Raw genomic sequence first — 22339 nt, forward strand, 5'->3', positions numbered from 1 at the left:
TCATATTTCTTGTCTCGGATGAAAAATACCAGGTACGGCTACCGTATGGCTAATCATCTGTCGGTTCTCACTAGTGTCGGAATAGGATCTCTCTATTCTTTTGCACACTGCCACTGCGCCCAACATTCGTGAGTTTGAAGCTCGTCATAGTCATCCCTTCTCAGATTCTACTCGAAATACCACAGACAAGGTTTAGACTTTCCGGATCCCAGGAATGCTGCCAATTGGTTCTAGCCTTTACCACAAGGGTTCTTATCTCACGGACTCGGTTCGTGGATCAGAGACCCAAGAGATACGCACTCAAGCTGTTGCCTAATGACTACATTGAGCTCAGATAGAACGGGAGTTGTTGTCAGGCACGCGTTCATAAATGTGAGAATAATGATGAGTGTCATGGATCATCATCTTCTCCAGATTGAAGTACGAGTGAGTATCTTAGAATAGAATCAAGCATGATTGAATAGAAAATAATAGTAATTGCAATAATCCATTGAAACACAGCAGAGCTCCTCACCCCCACCTATGGGGTTTAGAGACTCATGCCGTCAGAGATACAATATGGAATGTAAAAAATGTCATGAGTTGCTAAATGAATCTCTAAAAGTAGTTTTTATACTAGACTAGTAATTTAGGTTTACAGAAAATGAGTAACTGAGTGCAGATAGTGCAGAAATCCACTTCCGAGTCCCACTTGGTGAGTGTTTGGGCTGAGCCTTCAAGCTTCCACGTGCATATACCTTATATTGGATTAAACGCCACCCTGGGTGCCAAAATGGGCGCTTAACGCCAAGAAGTGTGCCAGTTTTGGCGTTTTACTCCAGTTTTGGCCATCAAATTTCGGACAAAGTATGGATTATTATATATTGCTGGAAAGCCCAAGATGTCTACTTTCTAACGCAATTGAGAGCGCGCTAATTGGGATTCTGTAGCTCCAGAAAATCCACTTCGCGTGCAGGAGGGTGAGAATCCAACAGCATCAGCAGTCCTTTCTCAGCCTCTGAATTAGATTTTTGCTTAGGTCCCTCAATTTCAGCCAGAAAATACCTGAAATTTTAGAAAAACATACAAACTCATAGTAAAGTCCAGAAATGTGATTTTTTCATAAAAACTAATAAAAATGTAATAAAAAGTAACTAAAACATACTAAAAACTATATAAAAACAATGCCAAAAATGGTATAAATTCTCCTCTCATCAATCTCTCATTAGTTGCTTTTGATGTAGCAGATTTAATCTATAAAAGTGAAAATGGCCAAATCTTCGATGCCATATCCATGAATTATCTTCTTGTGCCTTTAATGCAGTTTCTATTATATAACTCCATTTTAGTGGAAAGCTTCTGGTTTTCATTTTGACAATTGCTAGAAGTCTTTTAGTTTTTCTTTCACTTATGATGCATGAGTCTTCTTCAAAGTGTAATATATAGCCTTTCTCCATCTTTCACTTATGGGGTTTTTCTTTGCCATTTGCCTGCACGATCCTTCTGTCTCCAAGTCTGATGCCAGATCAAACAGATTTATTGATGTTACTGAATAGGCTATGATCACCTGTCATGTGGTTGATGCAACCACTATCAAGATATTATATGTCATCTTTATTCTTGCACTCTTCTTGTGATGATGCATAGAAGAGGCATTCTTCTCCCTCTTTTTCTTTAGAGAAGTTTGCACGATGATTGATCTTCATTCTACAGTCTTTCACCATATCCCAAATATTTTACAATTGTGGCACTGTAGTTTTCCACGATGCTAACAATCCTTTTCTAGGTGGTTGGTCTTCTTTCATATGCCACATGGAGAATATTGTTTTCTATCTTCAGTTTTGTTTTCTATTTTTCTTGAAGTGTCTGACTTTCTAGAATTTTCTTGTGTTTTTCCTCCTCCTCTTTTATTTAGATTCTGAGATTTTACATTGAGTTTTAGACTAAAATTCATTTTCTGTTGAATTTTCATCATCTCGACTTGCTAGTCTTTGTTCAAAAGTGTGTAGTGAGCTTATTAATTCTGTTAGTATTAGCATTGATAAATCCTTAATTTCCTCAATTGTAGACACTTTAGGATCAAATTTAGAAGGCAAACTAATGAGTATTTTCTGTGCTATCTTTTTATTGGGCAAGTCCTTTCCAAAAGCTTTCATTTCAGTTACTAAGCTCATTAATCTTGTATAGTAGTTTTTTATTTTCTCAAAATCTTTCATTTTCATATTTTCATATTACTTCTTTAGAGATTGGAGGAGGATTGTGCATACCTTTGTGTCGCTTCTGAACTCTTGCTCCAAGTTTTTCCACACTTTATTAGCTGGTGATATTTCTCTTATCCTTGAGAAAATTGTCTTCATCACAGCTTGTTGGAGGAAGCATAGATCAATATAATTTCTTTGTTGCTCTTCCATTGGTTTCTTCTTTTCTGCAGTGGAAAGTGTTGCTTGATTCTCTGGCATGATGAATCCTTCATCGAAAACATTCCACAAGTCTTGTGCTTGTAGAAAGGTTTTCATTTGAGAATACCAGTCCTCATAATTATCTTCTCATAATATGTGCAAGGGAATATTGATGGTTGAGATAGTCATGGTATTGGAAATTTTTTTTTTCTTTAGTGGGTTATAATATGGTGGATATGTATAGTTGATAGGTTAGAAAGAAAGATTCTACATCCAATAGATGATCAAGCGTAGCTCTGATGCCATTGTTAGTTTTATGAAATAGTTTGATGATGGTTTAATGTATTATGGACTTGAATATTTTAGCAAGGGTAGTTTTGATGAATAAGTAGTTTTGATAATGGTTTGAAAATTTTGATAGTTATATTATTCATGGATTAAAGAGAGAGTATAAAGGCTAGTAGAATTTGTGTTTGTTAGTTTACATAAACTCCATGATGGCCTATTTATAGGATCCATAAGTTGATTCTAGATAATTTCAAATCTTAGATATTTCTATATATTAACCTAGATATTTTTAGATACTAATCTTAGATATTTCTAGTACTTGATTTATTTACTTAACTTTTAGACTTCTCCATCATAATACCTAGATATTTATTTTTATGAAACAAGATCATGAAAATTCTAGAATGTTCTACAAATATGTAGCATTATTAATACTTTTAAAGATAGGTATTAATATTTTTTTTCTATAAGTCTGAGGTAGCCATAGATACCTGAGAATTCATCCTAACGCAATAGTCAGCTATCATCCGAATTGAATTCAACTGTTTTTGAAAGAAATAAATAAGGGTGTCTAATATCAGTAGAGAGTGTTGAAAAAATGGTCTCATGTGTTTATGATTCTGTCTGTTGGGTTTTTGCTACCATAGTTCTTTGGATGTTGGTACAACTCATTGGTTACCAAGGCCTAAAATGAGCCATGACTAGTGCTGAAGGAAATTGTCGCTTAACAAGCCTAACAGATTTGAATATAAGTTAAATAAAAAATTACAAATATTTTTAATAATTTACGAGTACTAAAATGAATAGTTACACATTATTTTTAACAAAACATAAAATAGATTAATATAGTTGGATCTTGCCTGTGACATATGAAGCATATGACGTTTAGGAACTCAACAAATAATAGGTATCCATTGTAGATCATTACTCTTGAATAGAAAGACTCACATATTCAAGTATTTGTTCCTGAAAAAATATTTTTAGAAAAACAGAATGAGTTTTGTAATTCAGTAACTAGATAATATATTTATAATCCATATGAGACCTTATAAACATTATTAACAAAGTAATTTTAAAAGAAAATAGTAATTGATAATAATAAGTGAATTAATAAGAGAGTTCTTAGTACAGAAATCAAATCAAATAGTCCACACTTGGGTGGCTCCACTTCTAAGGGTAGCCTTTCCTCTTGTATGTCCATACAGAATAACGATTCTAACGTGTGGCCTACATGTTAGGCTAAAAACGCCATTGTTAGCTAAGATCTGAGTCAGATGCATCTCAGTTAATGTTTTGATTGTCGTTAACTACGATTTTCTAATACGAGCCTCCCAAACCAATTCAAAACATATAATTTCAAATATAACAAATCTTTGTTCTTTTAAATATATAAGGTATCAAATCAAATCAAATAATCTTTCTCATTAGAAATCCTTTTCAATCATACTTTTTCAATCATAAAGAATTTCAAACATATTTCACAATTTCAATGTGAGTACCAACAAATACTTCAACGCTTGAAAAATACATATTCAAGTAAAAGCAAATGTTCTAAAATAATATAAAGCTTCCTCAAACATACATATAGTCTCATGTAAAGTTTTCAAGATATGAGCTTCACAAAAATAATTATTCAACCAAAATAAATCAATTATTCTAATCAAATTAAAATTTTTCAATAATAGTTTTATAAATATAATTAAATTCTCATAATATCATAATCCAAAAGTTAATAATTATAAGTGTAAAGTATACTTACAAGTTAGTTCTAAGGACCGAAGAAACCGTACCTGATGTGTCAAATTAAACGGTGAAGAAGATTGAAATATAATGGAACAAAAGAGGGTGGAATTTGGACCGAGGCAGTGGCAACAACTTCAATTCTCACAACAGCAATAATGGCCACAACATTAAGCAAAAGCAATAAATCCAAATCGAATAAAAAGACAAATATAGATATAGTTCTGCAAAACAGAATAGAGACAAAAAAAAAAAAGAACAAGAGCAATGCAAAAAAAATGGAATAGTGGCAGAGATATGATGAAAATGAAATATACTAAAGGAAGCAGCTAGATCAAAACAGTGGCGAGGCAGTGTTGTCGTCGAACTTGGAAGCTCCGGCGTGTTTTCTTTGTGAAAAGAGGCTGAACAAGACAAAATGGAGAAATGGTTGATAACAATAGTTCTAACGGCCTTTCTGGCGACCTCCTCCTCCTTCAACGGCACCGAGCAGGGTAGCACAGGCAGGACCATGACAACCAGGTTGAAAACGGTTGTTGCAGTAGCCATGCAAGGGGAAAATTTGGAACGCCCTAATTTTTAGTACCTCATGATCGTATTAAAAGCCCAAACTTTACTTATCTCAAAACTTTTTTACTTTATTCTATCTTTATTTGATATTGAGCCGAATACGGATCAAAATTTTAAATAAAAAATCAAAACGAGACTTTATTTTATAACATTTAACCACAAAAGTATATATATATATATATATATATATATATATATATATATACTTATTCAAAGACTCTCAATTACAAAATCCTGCCCCTCTAAACGTCAAAAAAAAAAAAAAACAACAGTGAGGGAAAAGTGAATTCTAGGACTAAAGCATATACAGGAAATACGAATACATATATTTACAAAACTCTGTGGATCCGTCGCGGCTCTTCGCGAAGGATTCCCGAACCTGTCGCTGAAACAGAAGATCTGTAGGGGGTAAAAATGTCGTCCTTGCAAGGTAATGAACAAAAAGCAAATAATTGACTTTACTCAATAAAACTATTCTTTTATCAAGCCTTTGAAAATACTTTTTAATTTTACTTTAGGCAATTAGTTGCTTTCTTTAAAATTTCTGAACTTTAAACAAATCTCATTTACAACATTAATTCTTAATCACTTTAATGCATAAACTAATAGTACCAGAGACCCAATTGAACACACAAGCAAGGCCGAATAAGACAACCAGCATAATCACAGAGAAAATACAACAATCAAAACATAACCAAATGCAAATGTGCAAACAATATGATGCATGTCTGTCCTAAGCAGGCCATGAGCTCACGCGTCGATTATCTACTCGCAACTCGATGTTACTTGGGGCAAACACCGAATATGGTTTCTTTACCATGCCAGTCAGGAACAATTATCATCATAGGCGAACCCATGTCAGTTAGGATATCTTGGCATCATGGTAGAAACAGGCTATCAATTAGGCGAACATTCCCGCATTAGCAACCTCAGGCTATCAGTTAGGCAGGCACTTTTCCATTAGCAATTTGGCACAAAGGCCCATTCAATCAAGCAATATGCTATCAATTAGGCAGACATTCCCGCATTAGCAATCTTAGGCTATCAATCATGCGGGCACTTCTGCATTAGCACTTTGGCACAAAGCCCATTCAATCATACACTTTTTATGATTCATTTTCCGTTTCAGTTATCTCTTTCATACATGGCTTGTCATTTTCTTTCTCTTTATTACGCCTCTATATCACCAATTACATATGCACACCTCCGCATCACCTACATTATTAAATGTACCTCCGCATCACTGCTTAATTACACATACCTTCGTATCACCGCATATTCATTCATCTATCATAACCTTAAATCGATTAGTTTCTAAGTAGTCAAACTTCTTAATGCTTAATAAAAACTTTTTTTCTTAATAAACCAAACTCAAATTATAACTTAAAACAAGAATTCCTTCTCAATAGGTTAAACTTAAAACATAGTGCTTTACTTGATAAATTGAAAACCAAGTAATGCGAGTCTTAAATTAAATCTTCTTTTGAATAATGATTTAAACAAAGGCTCGGAGTTTTATAAAAAAATTTGCAGTATTTTCTCTAAAATTCGGGCTTTGCCACACTTCAAGGGTTCCAACCAAACCATTTCTCAACCTTTCCAGATAGCAAATAATTTTTAGTAGTTAAAACGCTTTCTTTGAAGCTAAGCCACTTTCTATTTTAATAAAATTTGTAACACCCTACCATACAGAGTCTTATGTTTAAGTCATAAAATAGAGATGGCAAGGTATTACGACCTCTAAAATAGAATTTAGTATGTATAGTAGTGTGAAAAATGATTATAACTACGAGCCTTTGGAGAAAAAGGGGTAAACAAAATCAATAATTTGAAAGGCACAACACTCCGATCGATAACATAACGTAGCGGATAAAGGAATAAGCTAACGCGAGATTATATATATATATATATATATATATATAAAGGAGTGCCAAATACATGAATATCAAAACTCAAGATCCAGTTGCGAAGATAATCGGTCCGAGCGTAGAAGTATATACATAAATATATAAAGCAAGGAACCCAAAGGAAACCCAAAGGGCAAATTACAAAACCTGCTCTCCAAAACAACCTCTAAGAGGAGTCAACACAGTATGTATTATTTAGTGGAGATAATAAGTATCTAAGAGAAAACATAAAACCAAAGTAAAGTCCTGAGAACCAAGGATCTTCGCTAATCCAGAAGTCTCCAGCACGCCTCAGCGAGGAGCCTCACGTCCTGCATCTGAAAACCACAAAATCCGCATGGGTAAGAACCGGAGGTTCTCAGTATGGTAACAGTGCCCACATATCTAACATGTAATGTCCTCGGAAAGCCGAAGGCAATCCTAGAACTTCCAACAGATAATCAAAGCTCATAAACAGACTAAACCATAAATGGCAACTGGCTAAAGATCTTCAGTCTAACTAATACTTCCTTTTCCAAATACTTCAGACTTTCCAACCACCAGCAGTAATATAATATGGTAAATACAATTATATCAGACAAGGAGATGTACAAATAGGAACAGATACGACATTTAGACAATTAGCAAGTAATATGCGGTCAATTAGGCAATTCCAAACAATTCACACAATATGCATATGATGTATGCCTGTCTTAATGGCTGATGAGTCTCATATGTCGGTTATAAAGCCAACCCGACAAGTCCTGGTAGCTAACCATTGGACTGTCCCTCTGTCGTGCATCCCCAACTTGAGTTATACTCAACATAAATAATAATTCATATCCAACACCTTCACTGGTGTATATTCACGGGGGCGAGCTCATCTGGAACTTTCACAGTGTCCGGCCACACTTACGACATAGGGTCAGCAGAGTATCGAGTCTCCACCTGGAGCACGTGGTGACTAGACACTGCTTCCTCCCAGGGAAACTCATATATCAGATAGTGGAAGTGCAACATTCACATTTCATTCAATGAGCATATATGCAATCATACTCAGCCATAATTCAATAATGGCTCCGCCGTAATTCGGCAATAGCTCAGCCATCCGGCTCATAATTCAATCCATGAGGTAAAGCTTTGGATGATAGGGTGTTATAGCTCTGCGAGCTTCCCCCTACAGCGGACCAGACACGGGCACGACGAGGCTGAACGGCGGTGGGTATTCAGTGGCGGCTCCTCTCCTCCCTCTCTCGGATCTCCCTCTTCTTTTGCTCTCTCCTTTCTTCCCCGTTAGTGTGTATGTGTTGAAGATGGGGTGTTGGCAGTTGGGAAAGAAATATTAGTGCTAGGGTTTGTGAATTAAAAAAGGGTAAGGGTAATTTTGATAATTTTGATAAAATTAGGGATAATAGAGTAATTAAAAACCAATTTTATTCCAACACTAATATTTATAAAAATAATAAATTACCAAATTATAATTTATTTTCAAAGAAATACTCTAATTGAATAATTAAAGATAATCAAATTAATTTTCTTTAAAATCATAAAATAAAGCTCAAAAACTAAATATTCAAAATTAAGCATATAAAATTCTCATTATTTTTCAATTACTAAAATTTTAAATTATAATAAAGAAATTGTCCAATTTAATATAAAAATTTTTAAAAATATAATTCTGAATAAATATAATAAATCATAAATAATTTATTATTTAATTTTCAAAATCCAAAGTCTTACATAGCAGAGTAGTCACAATTTGCCGCATTAACCGCCACTATATTTCTTTATGTTCAATTTTTTTAGCCGCCGAAAAATATCCACTACTGTCTATCGGAATTCTTGTATTGATTCTTGAAAAAGTTTTAGGACGCTAAGATTAAGGTCTACTTTGTCGTTTGGAAGAGCTGGCCATTGGCCAACATCGATGGTTACTATGTTGGATTTTTATTTACGCAAAATTCCATCTACTTCAGAACTTACAAATGGTAGCATTTTCATTTGTTTTTTTGGAGGTTTGGTTTAGTACACCCTTATTGTGTTGTGAAATGTGATGAGAAAGTGTTATTGTTGCTCCTGCTGATCAATGTGTTGGTCACTAGGGACAAAAGGGGAAGAAGATAATGATGATGCCATTTATTGATTTATTTGTTTGTTAGTGAATACTCATATGTAGATGTCTTCATGTAAAGTGGATAGTTAAGAATCGTCAGATGATGATTTAATCAAATTTGTCAAATAATCTAACGGTTCCCAAATAACAACTTCACGTGAAGAGACATGTGACGTTGATAGCTGAGAACTGGGCGTTAGATGATAATTTATGTAAATATGTTAAATTGTCTAACGACTCTCAACAATCAACTTCACATGAATATAATTGCATGTGAGTTTTTCTCTTATTTTAAATTCTATGACTATTAGTAACAATCAGGAAGATAATTTTATCCAAAAATTAAAAAAATAATTTTAATGCTAAATTTAATAGTAAAATTGATTTTAAAAAAATGTTAAGACAGTTTTAATTTTTATCCCAAATCATAATAACCAACGTTACCTGTTCCTATTAATAAATTTACTTAACAATAATATGTTATATGTCAAACGAAATCTAAATATGACCTTAGATAGAAATAATTAACTAGCGCAATTTGCAGCATTTTATATCTTAATAGCAACATATATATAGTTAGGACCATATATTTTTTATTTTTACTATAAAAAGAGACTCTATTAACGAGAAAGTTCAACAAACATAAAACATAGATTTTTATTTGAAAGAAAGGGCCAGGAGTAATTGATAAACAATATAGAACCACTACTTTATTATTATTTGATAAATTGAAAATAATAGTACAATCACGCACTTTGTTTATTTGTTTGATCTTTTATTTGGTTCACCATTATTTTACTTAGTAGAAGGTGAATACATATACCCCACGAAGAAAAAGGTGAACGATGTGTGTGACTGCTCAGTCACATACTCCTATCGGTGCTTACATGGTGGGTGATAGACACAAGTACATTCGTTTGAAAATTTATTACATGTTCCTATGGCCGGTGATCTACCAACAAAACTTGCGCACTTTTTAGAACAATCATCTGGTTCTGCAGGTGGAAGACAATAAATGTTGCCTACTTCTGTAGCGCAATATTTGTTTGCTTGTGCTATTACTTGCAATTGGTCATTTCCTACAAATATTCGGACATAAAATATACTATTAGCCAAGAAACTAGAATCATCATAAGATAATTATTGAAAACAATACCTACTGAATTGTATGGATTTGATGCATACCAAAATCACTGGAAAGAACAAATAAGAGGATGGAGAAATAAAAAAAGATTTTCATGATGTTTAATTTGGTTTGAAAATTTTTTTTTGTGCTTTTAATGGTTATGCTTTATAAAAAATTGGTCCTTAAGTATTTATAGGTACTTAATGATGAACAAAATGTTATAAACTTTTTTAGGGAGTTATAATGATGATTTTTCAATTTGACCTATTTATTTACTCTTCATGTCACAATTTTGATTTTGCAAACTAATCCTAATTTAGTATTTTCATATTTAATGGTTCTGTTGAGTATTAATTTATACCAAAATTTATTCTTTTTAAGGTTATCTATCTATTATATATTATTAAAATCAAATTTTATCAATTAATAGTATAACTAATATGGCATATTTTTTAGAGTATTTGTTGATTAATTTTATTTAATTTATTTAGATATATTTTTATTATTTATTTATTTTATTTAATTAAGATAAATATTAAATTATTTAATATTCTGTTTGACTATATTAACTATAATTAATCAATTATATTAATTATTTAATTTGACTAGAATAAATAAATTAATTTTGTTTTACTTTGCATTAAATTTTTGTCTTACGAAATTTGGTTAATGATTTTCAAAAATGTTATAATTAATCATTTATTTAATTTAGTTAAGATAAATATCAAATTATTAATATTTTGTTTGACCACATTAACTAACTATTTTTTATGTTGACCGCATAAATGATCATCTAAAAAAATTGATGTAATTATGCAGCTGTGTAAAATATTTTACACTGTTAGTGTATCAAAGTTAAACTCAAACCAAAATGTTTTGAATTTTTACGACAAGACACATTTTCATTACAAAACATTGAATTCGCGACAAAAAAACTTTACGTTATAAAACATATTAAACTTTTATAACAAAACAACTTTTCGTTACGAGACGTTTTGAACATTTGCCACAAATTAAAACACCTTTAATTTTTGTTATAAAACATTTTAAATTTTTGCAATAAAATGACTTTTCGTTACAAAAAATAGAAAACTTTTGTAATAAATTATCTTGTTGTTACAAAAGATCCTTATTTTGTAACAATAACTAATTCTTGTTTACAAAAAAATAACAATTTATAACAATTTTAAAAATTTGATACAAAGAATTTGTTACAAATGCTCCATCTTCTTATAGTGCTTATTTATTTTGATTAATGATATTTAAAAATGTTATAATTTTTACATGCCCTATTTATAATATATTTTTTATTTATTTAACTTATATATTGAGCTAAATAATTATAATTAATTAATTATATTAATTATTTAATTTAATTAATTTTCAAATATATGTTATTTGATTTAATTATTGTCACATTAATGTTTGAGTCATTGTTTATAAAAAAACTTCTTTATTTTCTCACTGATCTTAAATATTTTGATTTTAAATTTCAGATTTTTATTTATTGTTTATATTTCTTTTTCATTTTAATATCAACTCTAATATTTCTATTAATATTTTCTTGCAACTTACTATCTAATAGTGAAATGTCCACCATCAATTATATGGTTGTGAATATTTCTTCAATTTATTAAAAAAGTACAATTTTATTCCTTTTATTTTACCTATTTATGTATTTCATAACTTATTATTTAGTGTAAAAGGTCATATATGCTAAAAGAGAGTCCCGTTTTTTTTTTCTTAATTGCTCTTTCATTCAGTAATAGTTTCTTTCCTTCTATGATGCATTATTCCATTTTGTTTAAGTTTTCATAAAATTTTTATTATAAATTTATCATTTTTACTAGATATAAGTTAATTTATCATGACTCTTAATATGTTGAGTCTTCTTATTATTTAAATTATATTTCTTACATGCTTAATTTCATTTATGATTTAGTGAAATGAGTGATAAAATAATATCGATGAAGACAGTTGGACATCTCTTTCTTCGTCTTTTTCACTTACCTCCCTTTTTATAGGTATCATGAGTAAATAGTGGTTATGCATTAAGGGTAAGTATAAACTATATCCTTCTTCTCTTAATAAAATTTTTATTATCTATCTTAAATAGAAAAATATTATAAATTACTTTGGATCAATAAGTTTGTCATCATTGTGGGCAATTGTAGAATTTTGAAAAAAATTATAATTATTCGATGGTTACTTCATTTAGCTTAGTATATTAGTTCTCATAGTCAAATATTACTTTAAATTTATGTTGGACCCAAACATTTTAATAAAGAAAATTTAAAAGGGTGCAACCTTTCTTAACTAAATAATAGATAAATATATGTGCTTATTACAATAGCTAACGCCTTGGAAAAAGATAAGAACATGGATTGGAGAATTAGGTAAAAAAAATTAGCATTTGGAAAGAGTTTGAAGATGATGTATTTGAACTTTTTATTGTGATTGTTCCTATTATTTTATATTTCACTATTTGTTATTTTAGGTTTTTGAATATTGTTCCTTTATATCTTGGTATTTTAAAAATGTTTTTTGTCTAATATATTTATTTTTAGGTCTAATAATTATTTTTAACAAAAAAAATACTAAATTAAACATAAGTTAATCCCAAATTCAAAAGTTATGTTGATTCGTACAAGTATTGCCATATTTAATATAATTTAATTTATTTTTATACTACTATAATTGATTGAAAATAAATGATAATTAAAACTAGAAAATAATTAAAAAAGTAAAATGTTCATAATTACTTTAAAAATAGATAATGAAGTAAGTTTAAGGGTATTACTTTATTTGGATTGTTAATAATTCTCTACAAAAAATTTGTCGAATACCGTCGGATTTACCGATAGAATTACCAAAAAAATTTGCCAAAAAATTTATTACTATTGGATTTAGCAGCAAAAGAAATTAGGTAGTAAAACCCTCGCGTTACCAGTAGATTTTTAAATTTGACAAAAATTTCTTGCAAAATTAGTGGCAGATTTGAATAATTGATTGACAAAATTATGGAGGTGGTTATCGTTGTATCGTTGAAAATCTTTTTACGGTAACTTTGGCTCCATAAATTCTATTTTCTCGCTTCATCACTAATAGATTTATCCACCAATAAATTCGATGGTAATATATATTATTTGATATTAATTAAATTAAGGCATATCGGTGGTTTCTCCTGATGGTAAACTTAAATTTAATTTTTTTGAAGCTGTTAAAACTTTTTAGTACCTGATATATGATTATCAATACGTTAACAATTACTAATTAAATCTTTAATTAAGGAAAATCAAGTATTATTTATAAAATAAATCAATTATAATATGAAATAACAAGTGTGCCAAAGAAAAAATGAAAGAGATAAACTATCAATACTGTCAAACAAAGTAAAACAAAATCCTAATAAGTACAGGTGCTATTTAGAATTCTGTTTAACCTTCGTTTACCTTCTCTCTCTACTAGATACCTCGGTGCATTGCAAAATTTACAAGAGATGAGGTCTACATCCCCTTGTAATATAGCATACAATCATTCGAGTAACAATCAATTTTTACCGAATTTAGAACTAATTTCGAAGCTAGCTTCTTTGTCTCATAATGGCTCTAGGGGATGCTAGTAGTTTCAGTTTGTACTAATTCATTACAAAGGGTGGGCCACTGATGCACGAAAAACTTGTCTCATAACAAATTTCCTTCGGCAAGTGTACCAAATTTGTCGTCAAGTAAAAACTCACAATAGAGTGAGGTTGAATCCCACAAGGATTGATTGATCAAGCAACTTTAATTAGAGGAATGTTCTAGTTGAGCGAATCAGAAATTGAGTTGAGAATTGCAGAAAATTAAATGGCGGGAAAGTAAATGGCAGAAAGTAAATTGCAGAATCTTAAATGGGAATGGGGGAATTGCTCATAAATGTAAATGACAGAAATTAAAGAGAATGGGTAAGATCAGAAATGGGGAATTCATTGGGCTTAGGATATGTTGCATTCTCCGGATCAATCTCATTTACATCTCTTCATCAATCAATGCACTCATTGATCTCCTTGGCAATCTTAAGTGATTGAATTACAATTTCTTGTAATTCAATCTCTCAAATCTTGATCAATAGCCAATTCTTTGGTCAATTGCTCATGAGAAGAGATGAAGTATGGTCACTGATTATACCACATGCATTGCCCAAATCAAGTATTGAGAGGATTATAGTCACGTATCCATCCAAACCCAATTTGGTCCAGCATGAGAAAGCATTTCTAGCCTGATCTCTTCATTCCTTTTCCAAGGTTCAGAAGAGATCCAAGTATGAATAGTTTCTTTTCCAAGATAACTATCCAATTGGATGAAGATCGAAAGCTTTCAAGTAAAATCAAGAGAAAAGATAGAAGAAGAATGATGAAAACTAGTATTGATCCATCAAATTACAACAGAGCTCCCTAACCCAATGAAAGGGGTTTAGTTGTTCATAGCTCTGGAAAGTGAAAAAAAAGATGGAGAATACATAATGAAAACTAGAAGTGCAGAGAAAGTAAATACAGGGAGTAGTTCTATGCTATTTTCCAACTCCCGGAACTCTCTAAATAATTCAAAGCTACTCCTATATATACTACTCTTCTCATCTTCTAGTTGGCTCTTCAAGTCTTGGGCCTTTGGATCTTGAGTTTGAAGCAGTTCTTTTCTTCATTTGGGCTTGGCTTTACTTGCAGAGAGAAAGTGTGAAGTGGGCAGAGACTTTTGCTCAGGGCATTAGGGGTGTTAATGTTTAGTGAAAATATGAGTTCGAGAACGTTAGTGACAATCAACTTTCTCACTAACGTTCCTAAGTAAAAGCCACGTTAACTTCAACGTTAGTGGCAGAAACGTTGCCACTAACGTTGCCTCTAGGTCCTTCGCACACGTTATTGGGACTTAACTTTCCCAATAACATTGAAAAGCCCCCATTGCTCCTACGTTAAAACCCACGTTAACTTAGTTAACGTGGCTCTTTAACGTGGGCTTGCCATCCTTCGAGAACGTTAGTGACACTCAACATTGTCATTAACGTTCCAATGTGCCCCATGTCTCACGTTAGAGCCCACGTTAACTTAGTTAATGTGGCTCTTTAACGTGGCATTGCTTAGCCATCCCCAACGTTAGTGACAATGTTGAGTGTCACTAATGTTGGCTCATCTTTTACTCATCCACGTTAGCTTCCACGTTAACCAAGTTAACGTGGGAGTTAACGTGGCTCATAGTGGCTTGTGTGGCTCCTTCCAACGTTAGTGACAATGTTGAGTGTCACTAACGTTGACCATCACCTTCTTCTCTCACGTTAGCCTCCACGTTAACTAAGTTAACGTGGAAGTTAACGTGGCTCCTTGGGGTTGTGTGGTTGCTTCCAACGTTAGTGACGATGTTGGGTGTCACTAATGTTGTCGACCACCCTTGCCTCTTCACATTAGCTCCCACGTTAACCAAGTTAACGTGGAGTTAACGTGGCATTGTGCACTTAAGCCAACGTTAGTGACAATGTTGAATGTCACTAACATTTGCTTCCTTTCCCCCTTTTAACGTTAGAGGCCACGTTAACTAAGTTAACGTGGACTCTAACGTGGCCACTTGTGAGCATTGGCCAACGTTAGTGAGAATGTTAAGTGTCACTAACGTTGGCCCAAATTCCCTTCTTCACGTTAGAGTTCTCGTTAACTTAGTTAACGTGACTCTTAACGTGGGTAATGATGGTTTCGAGAGCGTTATTGGCAGTCACTTTTCTCATTAACTTTGAAAGTTACCTCCCATTCCTTGCTTCCTTTGGTCCTGAAATCAGGCAATAGAGTGCATCAAAGTTCTAGTCCAAGTCATGGGAAATGTAGCATACAATTTGTCACTAAACTCATGCAAAATCCTCATGAAATCATGTAAAATGCACAATGTATGCTTGGATCCAGGTGTAAGTGAATATCTACCCAAAACTAGCTTATTTCCTAAGAAAATGCATGAAACTACCCTAAAAACAGTAAAGAAAAGGTCAGTGAAACTGGCCAAAATGCCCTGGCATCACAACACCAAACTTAAAGCTTGCTTGTCCCTAAGCAAGTACTGGAACAAGAGAATGATGAATGGGATACCAAGAGAAATGAGTCATTCTTGTGGAAGTCATGTCCCTGGTTTTATGGTAGTTTCATGCATAGCAACTTAGGTTCATTCCTGGCTTTCAGACCTTTATCATATCCTAGAATACTCACTATGATTGCATCCCATGAAACTTTTATTTATTGATCCTTTTGTTGTTATTTCAGGGCTTATTTGTGTTCTTAGGCTAAGTGTTCTGTAAAGGGACAGCTCTTTAAAATAAGCTTTCAGCCAACACTCCCGAACCAGTTGGTTCAAGGTGCTAGGTGTTGAAGCACCCCTAAGGACTTACTTGCTCAAGTCTCTCCCCCATACATACACACCACAGGCACATAGTTTATTTACTTTCTTTTCTTGAGACCTTGGTGTCCAGCACCTCTTTGGGTTACTAAATGCTCTGTGGTGAGGGTTACTCTTGATAGTGGACTTTCAGCTGATAATCTCGGGTTAGTTAACCCAAGTTACCAAGTGATAAGGCACCCCTAAGAGCTTATTCATCCAAGTATATCCCTCTCACAGGAGCACCACAGACACATGCCTCAAGATTAAAACCATTGGTGCCTAGCCTTATTGCTTACTCTTTTTCTTTTATTCCTCAATTTTGATTGTTCTTTCCCTTTTTCTTATTAGGATCTTCTTACTTAGCTAGTCTCATGGGGTGTGTCTCAAGCATAGTATTCAGGACAGATAGTTGTCTTCCCACCTTGTGGTTGAACCAACTTAGCTAACTTATGACCATACCACAAACTCATGAACTTATTCATAGTATGAACTCCTCTCTGGTCTTTTGTAAACAATCATTCTCTTTTCATTTGATTTAAAAGGACAAGCATACAAGTAAGTAAAGAAATGATGCAGTAACATAAAGACCAGCACACAGAGACTTTCTTCAATACCAAAAACTTAAAAGACAGAATTGAAAAATGTTTAAACATAACATGGAAGCAAGTTCTATTTCATACAAGATCTTCCTTATTTAAAACATAGAGAAAGATGGAATAAAGAAGGAACTCCACCACCTTTTACTCTTGTGGTCGTCGATGCTCTTTTCCTTGCGTGTCCTCCTTGTTTCCTCTTACATTTCCTCGTATCCGTGCTAATCTTGCTTGCTTCCAATCCTTAAGTGCCTTCCTCACTGACTCATGACTCTCTTCCACCCTTTGTCTTTCCTCTCGTGCTAATTCATCCTTCATTTCTTCATACCGGGCTATTCCTGGATGCAATATTGGCAGCTGTCCTACTAAGTAGCCGAGCCTGGCTTGAGTGTTTATGTGATGTCCTGTCTCGCTCATGTAAACTCCTTCTGCGAATGCCCTTTGCTTGTCCAATAGTTCTGCCTGTTCTATTTGTCTTCGATGCATCTCATGTATGTGTGCCCCTTGATGTGCTTGGATGTTGATTAGCCTCTGGGTGGATTCTTGTTGCTCATTTTGCCTTTGTTCCATCCTGTTGAATGTTTCTCCCCATTGTTGTCCTTGACTTAGTTGCTGTTCCATCATTTGCCTTTGCCACTCACCTTGCTGAGTCATCCATCTTGAGAGTGCTTCCTCTTGCTACCCCATCATCTGTAGTTGAAGCTCTTTCTGTGCTCCTTGGCTTTCCAAATACTGTCTAGACAAGCCATCAATGGCTTCCTGCAATTGGTGCATGTCCAAGGTCTGTTGTGCTTGACCCTCTAAGACTTGTCCTTCTACTACTTGAGGGGCTGTCCTCTTCCTTTGCTTCCATTGAGGCAGAGGGGATGCTGCAGCATTCATCCTTCGTACAGTTATTGGGATGCCTTCCTTTATCCACATGGGGTCCTCATCTTCAAAAACCACCCCAGCTTTCTTGCATATTCAGTAAATAGTGCTGGGGTAACCTAACGTTCCTCTTGAGTCGCTTTTCTCTGCCATCTTTCTAATGCCTTCAGCTATGAGTTCATGAACCTTGATTTCTCCTCCCTTCAGTATACAATGCACCATCGTGGCTCTCTTAACAGTCACCTCCGAGTTGTTTGCAGCTGGGAGAATAGACCTTCTCACTAGCTCAAACCACCCCTTGGCTTCAGGAGTGAGATCTGTTCTCTTGATGAACTTTGGTTTCTTTCCGGCACCCCTTTCCCAGTCAGCTCCGGGTACACAAATGTCTCGCAAAATGTGGTCATAATTGGGGTTGTCCAATCTTGAGTGATAACTTTCTTCTTCAAACTGTATAGACCGTAGCTTCAGTGTCCTCATGACACTCATGGGACCAAAATCCACCATCTTTCCTCTCACAAAGCTTGTGTATGACTCATCTTTCTTATCATATCGGACTGCATTTGCATAAAATTCTCTTATGAGATTTGCATTCACCTTAGTGACAGAGTCAGTGAGGAGCTCCCATCTTCTCTTTTCTACCTTCTCTATGATTTCAGGACACTCAGTTTTCTTCACTTGAAATCCTAGCTCGTAAATGATTTCCTTGTCAACCATCCACCCGTATTGCAATGCATGATGCAAGCTTCTAAATCTTTTTTCGTCATACGGGTGCTGCTCCATGGGTTCCTTTCCCTTCCTTCTTTTAGAACTCGAAGACGCCATGAATGATAGTTAATGTGTGAATGTGGTAAAGTTGTGGAGACTTTTGGTTGTTTAGGGTTTTATTGCAATGAAGAGAGTGAGGGGGGAAATGTTTGTAATGGAGTAAGGAGTTTCTTGTACCGAAATGAAGAGTTGTGAAGAGTGGGTGATGACCATGAAGGTGGGTACGGAATAAGGGTCATATATAGGGACGTTGTGAGAGAATGGAGGGTGTGGATTGATGGAGTGGTTACTTGATGGACGGTTGGGGTTATGCATGGACAAAAGACAAGGATTATCACTTTATGATGGAGATTGCTCGGTCTTTTAGGGGTCCCATTTTTCCAATGTTGCATGGCAACATTTTCCAATGTATTCCCTTTTTAGAACAAGTGTGTAGCCCCTCCTTTTGTGGTGTCCGATCCTTCTTTGTTTAGTTGTCCAATCCATCCCTTTTAATACTTCTTTTCTTTTCCTATAAAGATAAAATAAGAAAAGTAAGACATAATATCAAAAAGACAACTTAGCCTTTACGGCTATAATTAAAAAAAAAGAAAAGATTAGATTGTTTATTCATGAACTCCAACTAACTAACTAAGTGTATGTCCCTTTATGCATTTTGGTGGCACCATGGGGTGACACCAAACTTAGTTTGAAGCATTATGATGAAAAGTTTTGTTCAAAGCTCCCAAGACTAGCATGCATCTTGGTTTGCTTTGAACACCAAACTTGTTCCTCACTATATACTGCACAATAAGGACTTCACCAAGTTTGGGTTGGAATTTATGAATATTGACTTATTCACTAGTAAAAGCTAATAAAACATGGGTTGCCTCCCATGAAGCACTTCTTTAGCGTCACTAGCTTGACGTTTCTCCTTTATCAGGGAGGTTGATAATGCTTCAAGTCCTCCCCTCTTGCCTTGGACTTATATCCATTGGTTGTATCAATGATCTCTACATGTTCCAAGGAGAGGACTCTTTTAATAGTGAAGACCTTAGGTAACTGAGATGGTACAGTGGGGAGATTAGGGGGGATATCTGGGAAGTAAGCTGAGATCACTTTATCTCCTGGAGAGAAGTCTTCCGTAGGGATCTTCTTGTTCCTCCACCCCCTTGGTACCTTTTTCTTTGTCCCTTTTGATGTTGCCTTGCTCTTGGTGACTTCTTCTAAGGGAATTTTGTTGTTGTGTTCAGATGTCTCTAGTGGTTTAGGTTCCTCCAACTTCTCCTTGAGCTGTGACAATTGCTGTTTGCCTTGTTCATCATTCAGTGGGGTTCTTAGAAGTGTTGGTTGGGCTTCAGTGCTTATCTCCTCTGTCAGCATCCCGCTATGATCATTGCTTGGTTCTTTATTTTCTTGGTCAGCTTCTTGGGAGAGTTTGAAGACATTGAAGCTGAGTTGCTTATCATGGATCCTCAATATTAGCTCCCCTCGCTCCACATCTATGAGTGCTCTGGCTGTAGCTAGGAATGGTCTTTCCAATATGATTGGGTGAGTGTGACTCTCTTCCATGTCCAAGATGACAAAGTCTGTGGGAAGAAAGTATTTCCCCACCTTTAACAACACATTTTCCACCACTCCTATTGCTTGTTTTTGAGTTTTGTCAGCCAGCCTGATGACCACATCTGTGGGCAATATCTCATTGATCTGCAGTCTCTTCACCAGGGCTAAGGGCATTAAGTTGATGCTTGCTCCCAAATCGCAGAGTGCTCTATCAAACATTGTTTCTCCTATGGCACAGGGGACATGAAAACTCCCTGGATCTTTTCTTTTCGTAGGCAACTGCAGTTGAATGAGGGCACTGCACTCCTTGTTCATCACTATAGTTTGGCCTCCCTTGAGTGAGCTTTTCCTAGGAAGCAGCTCCTTCATGTACTTGATGAATGCAGGCATTTGTTGGATAATCTTGATGAATGGTATGTTCACATGCAGAGATGCAAACAAGTCCAGAAATCTTGAGTATATTCTCTTCTCCACAGCACCATTGAGCAGCTGGGGAAAAGGTGCATAGAGTCTCAGCAGCTCCTGTTTTGATATTTCTGGTTCTTGGTATTCTTTTCCCTCCTCCTCTGTCGAGGTATCTTCAGGTTGTTCTGACAGCTTGATTGGCTTGTCCTCAATCTCCTTATCACTTATAGTGACCATCTTGCAATCTTTCCATCTTACTTTCTTTGTTTTACCTCTAGGATTCTTCTCTGTGTCACTTGGGAATCCATCTGTGGCTTTGGGAATTTGCTCAGAGAGATATCCTACTTGAGATTCCAACCTCTTGATTGTGTCTCCCTGGTTCTTGAAACTGGCTCGCACTTCCTCCTTGAACACCTTGTTGTCTTGGATATCCTTGCATATGCCTTCAAGTAGATTTTCAATCCTTGAGATTCTTTCATCAAGTGATGATAAGTCAGGCTGAGGAGGGTTGTTCTGGCCTTGATATGAATGTGGAGAGGTATTGTTATGGGGGTGTTGATATGGTCTAGATGTGAAGTGTTGGGAGGCTGCATCGTTTGGATTTGGGTGTCTTTGATCACGGCTTTGGTCTTGTTGATTTCTCCACCCAAAGTTTGGGTGGTTCCTCCATCCAGGGTTGTAGGTCTTGGAGTATGGATCATGATTTTGCCTTGGTGAATTCCCAATGTAGTTGGCCTGCTCCTGGCTACCCTCTGCTTCTTCATTCACTCCTTCTTGGGTTGTTGACGAAGTGGAGATTACTGCTACTTGGTTCCTCTCCATCTTCTTGGTGAGGTCAGCCAGCTGCTGGGTAATGAGCTTGTTTTGGGCCAGCAGAGCATCTACATTGTTGAGCTCCATTACTCCTCTTGTGTTCTCTCTTTCGGAAGCATAGAAGTAGTCGTTCTCTACTACTGTTTCAATGACATCTATAGCCTCCTCAATGGTTTTCTTCTTGTTCAAAGATCCTCCGGATGAATGGTCTACGACCTTCTTTGACTCATAAGAGAGTCCTTCATAGAAAATGTGCAGCTGCACCCATTCATTGAACATGTCAGGTGGACACCTCCTTGTCAGGTCCTTAAACCTCTCCCATGCCTCATATAGAGTTTCACCATCTTGTTGCCTGAAGGTTTGGACCTCAGCTCTCAGCCTATTGATTCTTTGAGGAGGGTAAAATCTTGCTAAGAATTTGTTCACCACGTCTTCCCAAGTTGTCAAGCTTTCCCTTGGAAAAGATTCCAGCCACTTGGTTGCCTTATCCCTGAGTGAGAATGGGAATAAGAGAAGTCTATAGGCATCAGGATGAACACCATTAGACTTCACTGTGTCACATATTCTCAGGAAGGTGGTTAAATATTGATTTAGGTCCTCCTGGACACTTCCTCCGAACGAACAGTTGTTCTGCACAAGGGTGATGAGCTGTGGCTTCAGTTCAAAATTGTTGGCATGGATGGTTGGCTTTTGAATGCTACTTCCATAGTTTCCTGGGTTTGGATTGATGTAAGAGCCTAAAACTCTTCTATCCTCCCCACCATGATTTGCTCGACCTCTTCCGCCATGGTTGTGAGCCTCTTCTTCATGATGGTTTTCCATGTTCTCTTCCATGTTTGGTTCAAAGTATTCCTCAAAGTG

General features: G+C 35.0%; 1 non-coding gene across 1 annotated transcript; it reads left to right on the forward strand.

The window, feature by feature from the left end:
- The first annotated feature begins 21755 nt into the window (after positions 1 to 21755).
- On the forward strand, positions 21756 to 21859 carry LOC112773936 (small nucleolar RNA R71). Its single transcript, XR_003188456.1, has one exon. It is a non-coding gene; the product is annotated as a small nucleolar RNA R71 (small nucleolar RNA).
- Positions 21860 to 22339: the final 480 nt, after the last annotated feature.

The sequence above is a fragment of the Arachis hypogaea genome, chromosome 18 (genome assembly GCF_003086295.3).
Source record: "Arachis hypogaea cultivar Tifrunner chromosome 18, arahy.Tifrunner.gnm2.J5K5, whole genome shotgun sequence".
Classification (NCBI taxonomy): Eukaryota; Viridiplantae; Streptophyta; class Magnoliopsida; order Fabales; family Fabaceae; genus Arachis; species Arachis hypogaea.